At 37.3% G+C, this 12,875-nt stretch overlaps 1 pseudogene; it reads right to left on the bottom strand.

The window, feature by feature from the left end:
* Positions 1-9,821: 9,821 nt before the first annotated feature.
* LOC123253823 lies at positions 9,822-12,035 on the bottom strand (annotated as a pseudogene).
* Positions 12,036-12,875: the final 840 nt, after the last annotated feature.

Below are 12,875 nucleotides of genomic sequence, written 5' to 3'. Positions count from 1 at the left end.
TCCTTCCTTGGACAGAGTGCACAGGAGGCAGCCCTCTAATAGCTCCGACTACAGCACTGAGTGCACTCGGAGTCAGATTACTGCAACTTGTCTGATTGGGTTTTTGGAGTGTAGGGGTGGAAAGATTTGGAACCATGTGGCAATCACTAAGTTATATTTGAACTTGAAATAACTTTTCCTTACCTGATCACTAAAGACCCAGAGCATTTCAGGAATAGGAAGCACACACACACAGAAACACAAACACACACAAATACATATATACACACACACATCCATGCATATGTCTATAGGGAATATTATTTTAGTTGGCCATTTTTAAAGGGAATTTCTTTAACTCTATATTCCTTATTCTTATTGCCTAAGAAATTGGAGATATTTTGCCTTGTGTGCTATATAGAGAGCTGAAATAGCATAAAAATGGGAAAGCAGATCTTGCTTATGTGGTATTTAATTTTTAGAAATATTTTGAGTTAACAAAGAATATTTAGTAATTTGTGTTTTCTGTTCTCAAATTTTCTATATTAGAGAAGCAGCCATTTGTATTAGTTCCATTTTTATGATGTATAAAATGAGCATCATTTAATAGGAAAGAGTTATTTCAAAGTCATATTGATAACCATTCATATTGTACTTTTTATATTTATATTGATATATTTAATGCATTCATAGTGTATATTATTTATATGTACTTTTCCCCATGAAAACTTTTCTACAATGACTTCAGGAGAAAGGTAATTCTAGTATCATTATCCCCATTGATTAGATGAATAAACGGAGATTCAGGTTAAATGACTTGCCCAAGATTACACAGTTAGGTATCAGTGCATGCTTTAAAAAGATCCAAACAGAGCTTTGTTCTCCTTTAAAGGAAGAATTATTCTATTTTAACGATGAAATATGGCCAAGTTAAGTACAGAATCTGGGAGACAAGCCCAAGTCGAGTTCAGCCCAGTCTAGCACTCATTTTTCTATATTATGATGCATTTCTAATGCTTATCTCTCTCTGAGAGGAGTGTAATATAAGAAATAACAAATTTAAGAAGCTTGGGGATAGAATGAGGCATAAAATGCCCAGAAACAGAGGGGGCTTTGGGAATTGTGTACAAGATAACATTAAGAATCAGAATACTATATCACCATCACATTTAAGATAAAATTATTTTTTAGAGTTGAGTGTATTTATATGACAAAGGGAACTAGATAAGATGAAATACCAAGGGTAGAAAAAAGACATTAAAATTATTTGTTTTCCTCCTCTCGCTTGGGTATCTGAAAGATAGAGGTGGATACAAAATTATTTAACAGGAGAGGGCTTGACATTTAAGTATATTTCAGAAAAGTATCTTGTTTCATTCATCCAACCACCATTTTGAAGAAATGTACTATTTATTTATGTTATTTGATGATTACTGCATTATACTGTAGAATTTGAACTCTACTAGGAAGTCTAAATGAATTGATGAAAATGAGAAGAGGAAGGGGTTGAAATCAAGTTTATTTAATCTAGAGAGAGGGTTTTTGGAAGTTTCACATTGGCTTTTTAAGCTGATTACCCCCGAACACTGGACAAAAATTTAAAAATAGAAACAAAATGCTCCCAAATTGTAATATGCTGTTATAGATATATAAAGTTTGATTTCATGTGACCTTAAGAAAATGGTCTAAGAGACTGCAAATCTTTTAAAACAGTGTTGTAGTATTTTGATTTCTCTTTTTAAAAGATTCTCTGCTTCTTCTCCTCCTCCAATCATACTCAAGACTGATCTGTATACAGCAGTCTCACCCCACCAGGGTTTTTACAATTTTCTAAGTATGGTTTTTTCATGTCTGTTCTTCACAAGCTGCTAGTCACTGGACTTCATTAGCACGCACTGCACTCTCTTGGCTGTTCACATCCTTTTTTTTTTCCGAATTGCCAGAAAAACTTGGTTACCACAGTTTCTCAAAACCTTTTCCTTTTCTTCTTGCTTAATGTTTACTGCCCTAGTAAAATGGATTGATGATCCAGGGATGGTTGTTCCCATTACAGAAAGTGCTACCCTAATTGGCACGGGGTGATACACTTATTAGTAGTCTTAGAAGACAGGCTTGGGACTAAACTGAGATTTACCCTTCATATGCCAGAGTTTTATAGTTTTCCAGCAGATAGAATTTATTTAATTATTTTGCTTCTGAATGAATCTGCGGGACATGTGCTATGTGCTCTTGCCCTTCTACTTCCCCTAGTAGTGATGATGGAGTTGTGCTGATTCAGCCACCGTCTCTTGCTCCTTTTTCTTCTGATCAGTGGCAGGCACTTCTAAGGTAGCTGCCGAAGGTCGAGGCTACAGTCTGCTATTATGGAATAGAGCAAAAGAAACTGGGCAATATTTCATGGGGAGGAGCTTGTGGATAAAAAGAACCCCCAGGAGGTACAAGTGAAAACCTTTAGGTTCTATGGATGCTTCCTGTGCCAAGATCCAGATAGGATTTAGAAGGCAAACTTCTGCCAATAGTATCTTTAGCAAGAACTAAATCCACATTTAAAAATAAAAGAAGAAAGTAGTGACAAAGCCTTATTAGTTTTCTTGATTTATGATTATGGATTGAATGTGTTCTAGATCATGTTTTTGTTTATGCCTTGATTTGTAATCAATCTCATTAGTCAACGACTCTGTTAATTGTCAATCACCTTGTGACGTAGTAGCTCAGTATTATTGTCCCCATTTTACACGTAAGGAAACTGAAGCCAGGGAAAATGGAAGTATCAAGGGCAGCCAGAAGGCCAGCAGCAGCTGTGATTCTGCATATGCCGTTTGCTACTAAATTGTCAATCCACCAAACTACATCGCCTCCCTCCCTTAGAGCCAGATTTCATTTAGTCCTTTTTCTATATCCCTTGCCCAAATCTTTGAGGACTTCCTCATATCTACAAATAGCAAAGACAGTAAACTAAAGAACCACTATTTTTTTTAGTATGTATCAGTAACCAGGAGGAAAAAAAATGTCTGTGGGCTGCTGGGGGCAGAGTGTCTATTGTGACTCATAAATCTTGTTTTGCTTTTCATGAATCTGAGTGTCACTGAATTCCTACTAGAGCACTTAGGTATCAGCGCATGCTTAAAAAAGCTCCAGACATAGCTTTGTTCTCCTTTAAAGGAGAAATTATTGTATTTTACCAATCTAGGACAATATATAGAAATATAGCCAACCACCAAATAAGTAAAAAAATAATAATAATGATTTACATTTATATAGTGTTTAAAGTTTACAAAATGCTTCATATATATCATCTCCTTTGATTTTTATAATACTCCTAGAAGGTAAGAAACAAGGATCATTTTATCTCTGATTTGCAGAAGAGACATTGGCCAAGTGCTTTCTTTTCCCTTTCTTTGTATCTCCAACGCTTATCACAATGCCTGGCACCTAGTAGACACTTAATAAATTTTTAGTGATTGATTGATTAAATCTTTATTGATTCACTGACATGAATCTTACATCCAAACTCAGATATTCTTCCTCCAATTCTATGCTATTTCCATGACAGAAGTGGACATTAATCATCAAACTACAACAAGGTATCATTAAATAGTATGGGCTTGCTTCCTATTTCCTAATGAGCAGAACTAGAGAATAGCTGTTCTCTTTCCAGGAGAGCATAATCCTCTCAAAAGTGCAATTCCTTGTGCTCCCCACCAACAAGGCCCTTTCCGTTAGGTACAGCGGGGACCTTTTCCTTGATTTAGATCCAGGCTTATTCTAGTTTGGCTGGAGGGATGGACTCCACTGACATTTAAGGCAGGAATTCCCTGGGAAAATAGTCAAGAGATTTTTTTCATGCTGCTGGCAGTTCTCCAAAGGGTTTAGGGTTCCCCTGTGCTGGGGAGCAAGGGAATGAGAGGGGGAGGGAGAGAGAAAGAGACAGAAGGACTTTATTGAGTGACTGGATTTCATCTGAAGGTTGTGGAAGAAACCAGAAATGTGGAGGGATCCTTTTCCTGCTCCCTTATCTCTTACCTAGCTAAGATGACAGCTTGGAGTTTGGTTGCTCTTTTAAAGGCAACTACAGTTGAAAACCAGTTCTTTGTAAAGGAACTAAAGAGGCCCAAGTTTGGTCAGTTGGACAAAAATAGATGAAATGTTCATTAGTCATAATTATATGTCTATATACTCATATAATATATATATTCAATATATAGTATGTACTCAAGGGTAATAGTTCCATTGTTTAAATTTCAAGAACCAGTCTGGCAGAGAAGATAGCTAGCCTCAAAATCAGAAAGACTTGGGTTCACATCTTGACTAAAAAAATGGCTATGGGACTTTGGACAAATCGCTTAACCTCTCAGGTATGTTTTTAGTTGTGTCTGACTCATTGTGACCCCGTTTGGGATTTTCTTGGCAAAGATACTAGAGTAGTTTTGCCATTTTTCCTCCCCCCAGCTCATTTTACAGAGAGGGGAACTGAGGTAAACAGAGTTAAGTGACTAGTTCAGGGTCACATAGCTAGTGAGTGACTGAGGACAGATTTGAACTCGGGCATCTACACCACCTAGCTGCCCTTAATCTCTCAGAACCTACAAGAAATTCTCTTAGATTTTAAATTCAATCACAGATGATCGTTTTCATTGTTAGATACAATATTCTATAAGGGAATTCCCTGTCTCAGTTAAATCACAGATCCCAGCCAAACCTCCATCCCCTCAAATTAAATTTGATTTCATTAATGATGAAGCAAAAAAAATCAGTAATTACTCTGGTCATTAAATTAACATACCTTTTCATGACTCAGAATATTTTTGTTTTCACACTGATAGAGGGCCCTGCCTCTCTACCAAGCCAGACTACATAACAAATCTGAAATACTGGTGGAATCAAGGAGGGAAATGTAAAGGACACAAGAAGAAGTAAGAAGGATAATTTTAAAATAATATTCAAGCAGAAAAGTCCTCCAAAGAAAGAGAAAGAATGGCCACAATCTGTGGTTTCAGAACCCACTTGTGAGTGACCCTCAGTAATCAGATTATATTCCTCAGTGTACCCCAATGCCCTCCCCTCCCAACTCTATAAAACTTTGCTTCTCTTTGCATATTTTTTCTTTCTCAAGTTATTAAAATTTCTTCCTCCTTCTCTCCTCTGTCCCCTTTTTCACATCCACACATTGACATAGACAGCAGTAAGTATCTGAGGTTTGCAGGTATATTGTTGGGACCACTCTACCAAACTCGACCCTGGCTTGTGCTTTCTGCAGCAAATAGCCCTCGCATACATTTTGCCCACATTCTCTTCCAAGTCTTCTAGTAATAAGCCATTCTTGCCAATTAGAATTTTGTTCCTTCAACTTTCTGCCAGATGATGATGATGTCCTGTTCTTTAAAACACTATTCAAAATTCACTCCTCCATGAAACCTTCTCACATAAACATAGCCTACTTCTCTTCATCCTGGATAATTCTCATGTGTAAACTCAATTTGATTAAAAGCCACCACCTGCTCCAATCATTCTGGAGAGCAATTTGGAACTATGCCCAAAGAGTTATAAAACTCTGCATACTCTTTGACCCAGAAATATGGCAAATAAATAAATTAACAAACAAACAAATAAAAATATTGTAAACTATGCATACCTTAAAGAGAGCAAAGAAAAAGGAAAGGATCTTATATGTATACTCTACCTTTGGGGTAGTAGGTAGAAGTCATCTTGGACATATATTCTGAGAGAAGTGCATGATCTCTAACCTTTGGTGGCTGTGATGAGTCATTTTCTCTGAACCTCAGTTTTCTTATCTGTAAAACAGGATACTGATTATTTCTAGTTGTTGTTCTTCATACTTGAGGTGGACCAGAATGAGATCGTTATGTTGAAGTTAATGTTCATAGCGAGTCTGATCATGGTTGGTCAGACCAATATGAGCTCAGAAGGGTCTACACAGGTCTGGCACAAATAATCTGATGAACGTTTGGGAAAGAGATGTCTCTAAATGTGCAAATCTTACATTTCTTTTGAGCTTACTGAAATTCTGCTTTGCTCACAGAGTATGCAGGGCACTTTCTTTAATATGGGCACACCATACTAGATGGCCCCGTGCCAGTGTTTCCTGTGCCTCACAACTGATACCAGAGTTCTTCAGAGAGACCTTGAGAGGGTCCTCGTATCATTTCTGATCTTTGTGTGAGCACAGGCTTTGTGTGAAGACTCACTATAGTTCCTACCTCACAAGGTGGTTTTAAGGTTTACATGAGATAATGTATGGTAAACATTTTTCAAATTTTAAAGTGCAAAATAAATGTTAATGATTATTAACATCATCATTCCAAAGTTTCAAATATTGATGACTGGTGAAAGATGTTGACAGTGAGAGAAACAATGAATTCAAGAGGGGCAAAAAAGAAATGTTTTGGAGATTTTCAGGTCTCTGTGGAAAACCTCTTATAGGCAACTGGAGGTGAAGAACTAGTGGTTTAGGAAGTCGAAAATTTTACAAGTGTGGATGACGGGGAGAAAAAACAATGTAGTGGAAAGATGGAAGTAATTAGGAGAAGATAATGCGGAAGTAAAGATGAGGAGTTTGTTTTTGAACATGAATGAGTGCTAGAGAGAATGAAAGTGGATCTGCCCATCTTTAGGCACTTGGAAATTTGGGTCTGAACACATGGAGAAAGGGAAGGTGCCTTCTATGTGTCAGGAGTCATGCAATGCACTGACTATTCAAGTACAAAGAGTGAAACAAGCTCTATTTGCAATGTACTTACAATCTAGTAATGACAAGTGCATTTAGAATATATACACTGAAGACAGAGACAAAGTGAATTAATACAAATACATGCCATCTAGCTTAAAACAAGTTTGTTTGAGAGAAAACAAAAGAGCAAAGTGTTCAATAATATCACATTCTATGGCTTGGTCAAAATGGTAGAATGAAAAATAATATGAATTTGATTTATTAATTAGGAGAGTTGTTTCCAATCTGTAGGGTGATGGAACTCTAGTAAGTTTGGGGATGCTGGTTGTGCAGTTGATGAAAAGTTGCTGTCTCATGAAATAATTCATTAGAATAAATAGTAGATATATTTTTGTAGTGTGAATAAATAATTCCTCACAAATGCATTTGTATTAATACTGTTATTTCAAATATATATAGGTATTGTGATGAATAAAATGCAAAGTCATGTAAAACCCTATTAAATTCATAGTAACTTTTTGAAGTTATGTATTTTCCCTTTTAAAAAGTATTTTATTTCCCCAAATTATATGTAAAAACAATTTAACATTTAAAAAAAGGTTCTGAGTTCCAAATTCTCATTCCCTTTTTCACCTTTCCTCTCTCCCTTCTTCCCTCTCCCTTCTTCTCCCCTGCATCAGACAGTAAGCAATCTGATATAGATTTTGCATGTACATTATGTAGAATACTATTCCATAGTATTCATTTTGTGGAAGAGATCTCAGACAAAAAAGGAAAAGAAGAAGTAGAAAGAAAGAGAAATTTACTGTTTTTCAGACTGTATTCAAACTTCAGTTTTTTTATTGGAAGGCAGATGGCATTTTTCATCATGAATCTTGGATTGTCTTGGATCACTACCTTGTTGAGAATAACCAGGGCATCGCTGTTGTTCAGCAAAAAATATTGCTGTCACCCTGTACAATGTTCTTCTGGTTCTGTTTACTTCACTTTGCATCAGTTCATGTCTTTCCAAATTTTTCTGAAATCATCCTACTTATCATTTCTTATAACACAATAGTATTCATCCCATCATCACATCATCACAATCATATAACACAACTTGTTCAGCCATTCTCCAGCTGATGGACAAAACTATGAAAGTATGTATTTTCTCAATGAATACAAATAGTATAACAAATATCCTGTAGTATCCACATAATTTTTTGATATTGAAAAGGAGTCTTCCTACTTGAAAAAAGTTAGGAACCTCTGGATTTGGAGGCCATTTGTGATTCCTGAGAAAGCAGTTTCAGTTTTGGAATGGGAGGTAGAGTACAATGTGATTGCGGAGGAGATGGCTAAGAAGGAAAGTAGAGACAGAGGGCATAGACTATTCATTTTAAGAGTTTTATTTTTAAGTGGCAAGAAAGATGTTGGATGGTATCTGGAGGAGTCAGTTTAGTTGATGGAATGATTTTTTTATACTACAGTAGACCTGAATATCTTTTATATAGAGAGAAGTTGTTTGTCCTTCATTTTCAAAAAGGACCAGTGACATCATGGATCATGTCTCAAATTGCCTGTGAATGGGATTTGTGATACAGAATTGTCCTAAGTCATCAGCCTCACTCTCTCTTCCTGCATCATCTAAGTCCGGTGGCAAGATAAAAGTCAGGACAACTGAGAGAACTGAGAGTTGGCCTGGGATTCAGTGGATGACTTTGGCATCTTTGATTTTGATCAAGCTTTAGGAGCTCCACAGAACCTGTTTCGGCTGCCTTCCTGGTTGCTGTAACAAACTGTTCTCATCTGCCCTTTCTACTGGGGCAAGAGTTCACATGCTTGGACTAGATATCTCTGTAACTCACTGATGGATCTGAGGCCTGTTGGATACCCTTAACCAGGTTTAACCCATCTGCTGAGACAGCTTTATAGCTTCTTGGAGTCCTAGGTGAGAGCTTGGTGAAAGGAGGACATACAAAGGTGGATGAGCAGCCCAGAAAAGGACTTGGCAAGCCCTCATACCAGAGGTACTAGTCCTCTCTAAACACTTCATACACCTCATATAGAGAATTGAAAGCCAGTGGAAGTGTGGAATGGGAAGTAATCAGGAACTTTGAAGAAGAATTTAACCTTGGCAAGGAGTTGTGTCATCTTTTCCACTGAGACAGGAAGAAAAAAGAAAAGGAAGGGAAAAACTCTATAAAAGTCCTTTTCTTGGAGGGGAGGCAAAGATATAGAAGTTTTGAGGGTGAGAAAGGGAGCTGGCATGGCCTTGTTCTCAGTGAAGCAAGGTCATCTACAGAAAGCAAAGGGGCTGATGGTACAGTTGGGGGTTTGAGGAAATAGAAAAAAATCTGGAACAAGTATTGTAGGGAATGTGATAAGAAATAGATTAGAAGTGAATAAAAAGATTGCCAAGGAACAGTGAGGGCCAATCTGAGGTTAGATAATATGACTATGTAGTAGACCCATTAAATAGTTTTGTGATTTATTTCAGTAGCTCTTGGTTATTTTTCTTCTTTGTTTTTGCTTTGAGTTTTAATTGATTTTTACTTGTTCCTGATTGTTTTTATTTTACTTGTTTAGACTAATTCTATCTCCCCCTTTCAATGATATCTTTTGGGAGGATAGGCTGTGAATATGCTTCTTTTGTAATTTCCCATAGTTAGTTTGTATTGTCGATAGTACTTTATAGCATAAGATTCAAAACTCGGAAAGCTGAATTCTCTTTTTGGTACTATTAACTTGCCCTATCACTTTGATCAAGGAACTTAAGACTCCAATCTGAATTTTCTTTCCTTTTTTTCACCAGTGGGTTACTGAAAACTTTTATCCTGCAAATGATCAGTAAGGATTTGGCCTATGGGCCCATTAGGGGCCACTCCACAAATATATGGTTCCACACACATTGACATGTGGAGGAGGGAGTGAGGCTAAGTCTTTCTTGCCCAGTCACAAGATCACAAAGTGAAATCTTCCAACATGGTGCCAGGTGATCAGGTATAGACTGATGACACTGCTCTAACAAAACAGTGAATGCATCACAGCGAGGTGGAGGTGAGAGAAGAATTAAGCAATAGAAGCAACTGGTCAGCAAAAGAGAGTGGTCTGGTACTTGGAACTACCTATTCCTAGGACTAGAAAAAATGTTTACTCAAGTGACTCCTGCTTGTTAGCTCTGGGACCTCTTGGCCTGTGGAGGAATTCTCTTCCCAGCAAATTTAATCTTGCTGCCTGGTTCTTCTTCAGTTCTGAGAATCTAATTATACTTGGTCAGATGCTCATATTTGCAGGGGTCACCAGTTTTGATCTGTTCAGGCAGAGATCCCCCACCAGATCTGTAATGAAAATATCTTCAGTCTTTCCAGAACAATGGGAAACTCATTACTTTATTATCCCTCCCCCAATTGGACTGGACTAGCTTGCATTCTCTGAGAGACTCAGTCACAGAGTGAACTTCATTCACTTATAACAGGAGGCAGTTGCAGGCTTTTTCATTCATAGCCTTTTTGATGTACTAAGGACTGGTCCCTGTGTGATCTTCCCCTATCAACCTGATATCTGCATCATCAGTGAAAGACTTTCAAACTTCCCAATCACCCTGGTCAAAGAGATCTTCAAGAAACACCAATAGAAAGTCCTTAAAGAAGGTCTTATACAAATCTGATCTATCTGCTGAGGTCATCAAGAGACCTGAAGTCCAAATCATATTTCCTCAGCTCTAATGCTCATGGCTGCCTTGATGTTTGTGGTAGTGACAGGGAGAAACATGAATTCCTGCACTGTCAGCTTATTTCCTACCTGGAAGCCACTGTTGATCATATTCAAGGCTGGAATCCATAGGATGACTTCATCACTGCCTACAATGTCAGTGATATGGCCATATGGAAAGATACCTTTCTCAGCATCTCTGGGCTTACAAAGAACCAGAGACATTCCAAATATGGTATTCGCATCAAATTTAGATTTATTCTCAATTCTGTATATCTCTAGCATCAATTTGTCATTTTTCTCTTGCTCCACAACACTTAGTTTCTTGCTAATCAGGGCTGGGGTAACAGTTTATTCACATACACAACTGATTTTGAGAGATCTTTCCCTAGGGGGCAAGACCTTTTTTACCTTACATCTTAGAATCAATATTTGTATTGGTTCCAAGGCAGAAGAACGATAAAGACTAGGCAGTGGAAGTTAAGTGACTTGCCCAGTGTCACATAGTTAGGAAGTGTTTGAGTTCAAATTTGAATCCAGGACCTCCTGCCCCTATATCTGGCTCTCTAACCCCTGAGACACCTCTCTGCCCCTAAGCAGGCGTTATCATTGTCTTGGAGCTCTAGCATTCCATAAACACCAGTAGGAGCTTCACTAGGTGCAGCAAGTTAGAAGAGACCTTTTGCAATGTGGAGATCAGCTTCAATGGTGGGGTTTCTTTTTTAAAAATTTAAAAATTAAAGTTTTATTTTTGTTTATTTATTTCAAATAAAATTTTTATTTAAATTAATTAACTTAAATATTTTCCCATGGTTACAAGATTCATGTTCTTTCCTTCCCCTTTTCCCCCACCCCTGTAGCCAATGAGTAATTCCACTGAGTTTTATGTCATTGATCAAGACCCATTTCCATATTATTAATATTTATATTAAGGTGATTATTTAGAGTCTATATCCCCAATCATGTCCCTATCGACCCATGTAATCAAGCAGTTGTTTTTCTTCTGTGTTTCTACCTCCACCATTCTTCCTCTGAATGTAGATAGTATTCTTTCTTATAACATCCCTCAGAATTGTCTTGGATCATTGCATTGCTGCTAGTAGAGAAGTCCATTACATTTGACTATACCACAGTGTATCTGTCTCTGTGTATAAGGTTCTCCTGGATCTGCTCCTTTCACTCTGCATCAATTCCTGGAGGTTGTTCCACTTCACATGGAATTCCTCCAGTTCATTATTTCTTTGAGCACAATAGTATTCTGTCACCAAGAGATAACCACAATTTGTTCAGCCATTCCCCAATTGATGAACATTCTATAATTAGAAACTCAGATTGACCCTTCAGCCCCAGTTCTTTAAGTCCAATGGAGGAAGCCCCAATCAGAAGTTCATCATGTCTGTCCTCAAGATCCAGGCAAGGGAGATCTTCATTTTTTTTTTGCCACCAAAAAGATCATGGCTATAAATATTTGTGTACACGTATTTTTCCCTATTATCTCTTTGGGGTATAAACCAAGCAGTGGTATGGCTGGATCAAAGGGCAGACAATCTTTTAAAGTTCTTTGGGCATAGTTCCAAAATGCCATCCAGAATGATTGAATCAATCCCCATCTCCAAATGGTGGAGTTTCTATGGTAATTGAAGATCTCCTTTGCCTGGATCTTGAGGACAGACATGATGAATTTCTGATTGGGGCTTCCTCCATTGGGCTTAAAGAACTGGGGCTGAAGGGTCAATCTGAGTTTCTAATTATTGAATGAAGATGTTGCTATTCTTTCTTTTAGACAGATAAAAGACTTTTGAAGAGTAAGATAATCAAATCTCAAAGTTAGAAGGAACTATAGTGGCCCTCTAATCCTTCCAATTCCCAAACAATAATCTCTTCAATATATGGTCACTCAGTCTTATGTTTTGAAGACTTTCAGGGAAGGTGAATCTACTGACTTCCAAGGCAGCATATTATGTCTTTGGATAGATTTAATTATACATAAAGATACCTCTTTGAAACTTGCACTCATTGCTCTCAGTTCTGTCCTATGGGGTTAACCAGAATTCATCTAATCATTTTTCTATATTGCAGTCATTCAAATATGTGACAATAGCTATCAAGTCCTTCCTAAGCCTCCCTTCTCTAACATCCCAACTTGCTATAAATGATTATATGGCATGAATTTTATGTCCTTCACTATGTTGGTTATGCTCTGTTAGCTTATTATTCTGCTTTGTAACCTAGATATCATTTCAATTCCTTACTCTGTCTCACCCTGGTCATAACCAATCAATTGTTATTTTCCATTTTTTCTATCTCCATAAGATCTTTTGTATATGTCTCATTCTTTTTGACACTGCTACCATCCTTGTGCAGGCCCTGATTAGCTTATCCCTGGACTATTGGGATAGCTTTCTGGTTGGTTGGTTTCTCCTTCTCAACTTTCTATCCATTACATTCTTGTTCCTACTAAGTTATCAAATTAATCTTTCTAAAGCACAAACCTGACTACTTTATCTCCCTACTC

Source organism: Gracilinanus agilis, chromosome 1 (genome assembly GCF_016433145.1).
Source record: "Gracilinanus agilis isolate LMUSP501 chromosome 1, AgileGrace, whole genome shotgun sequence".
Lineage (NCBI taxonomy): Eukaryota > Metazoa > Chordata > Mammalia > Didelphimorphia > Didelphidae > Gracilinanus > Gracilinanus agilis.
Note: the sequence above shows the minus strand (reverse complement) of the source record. Positions and strands in the feature narration are given on the sequence as shown.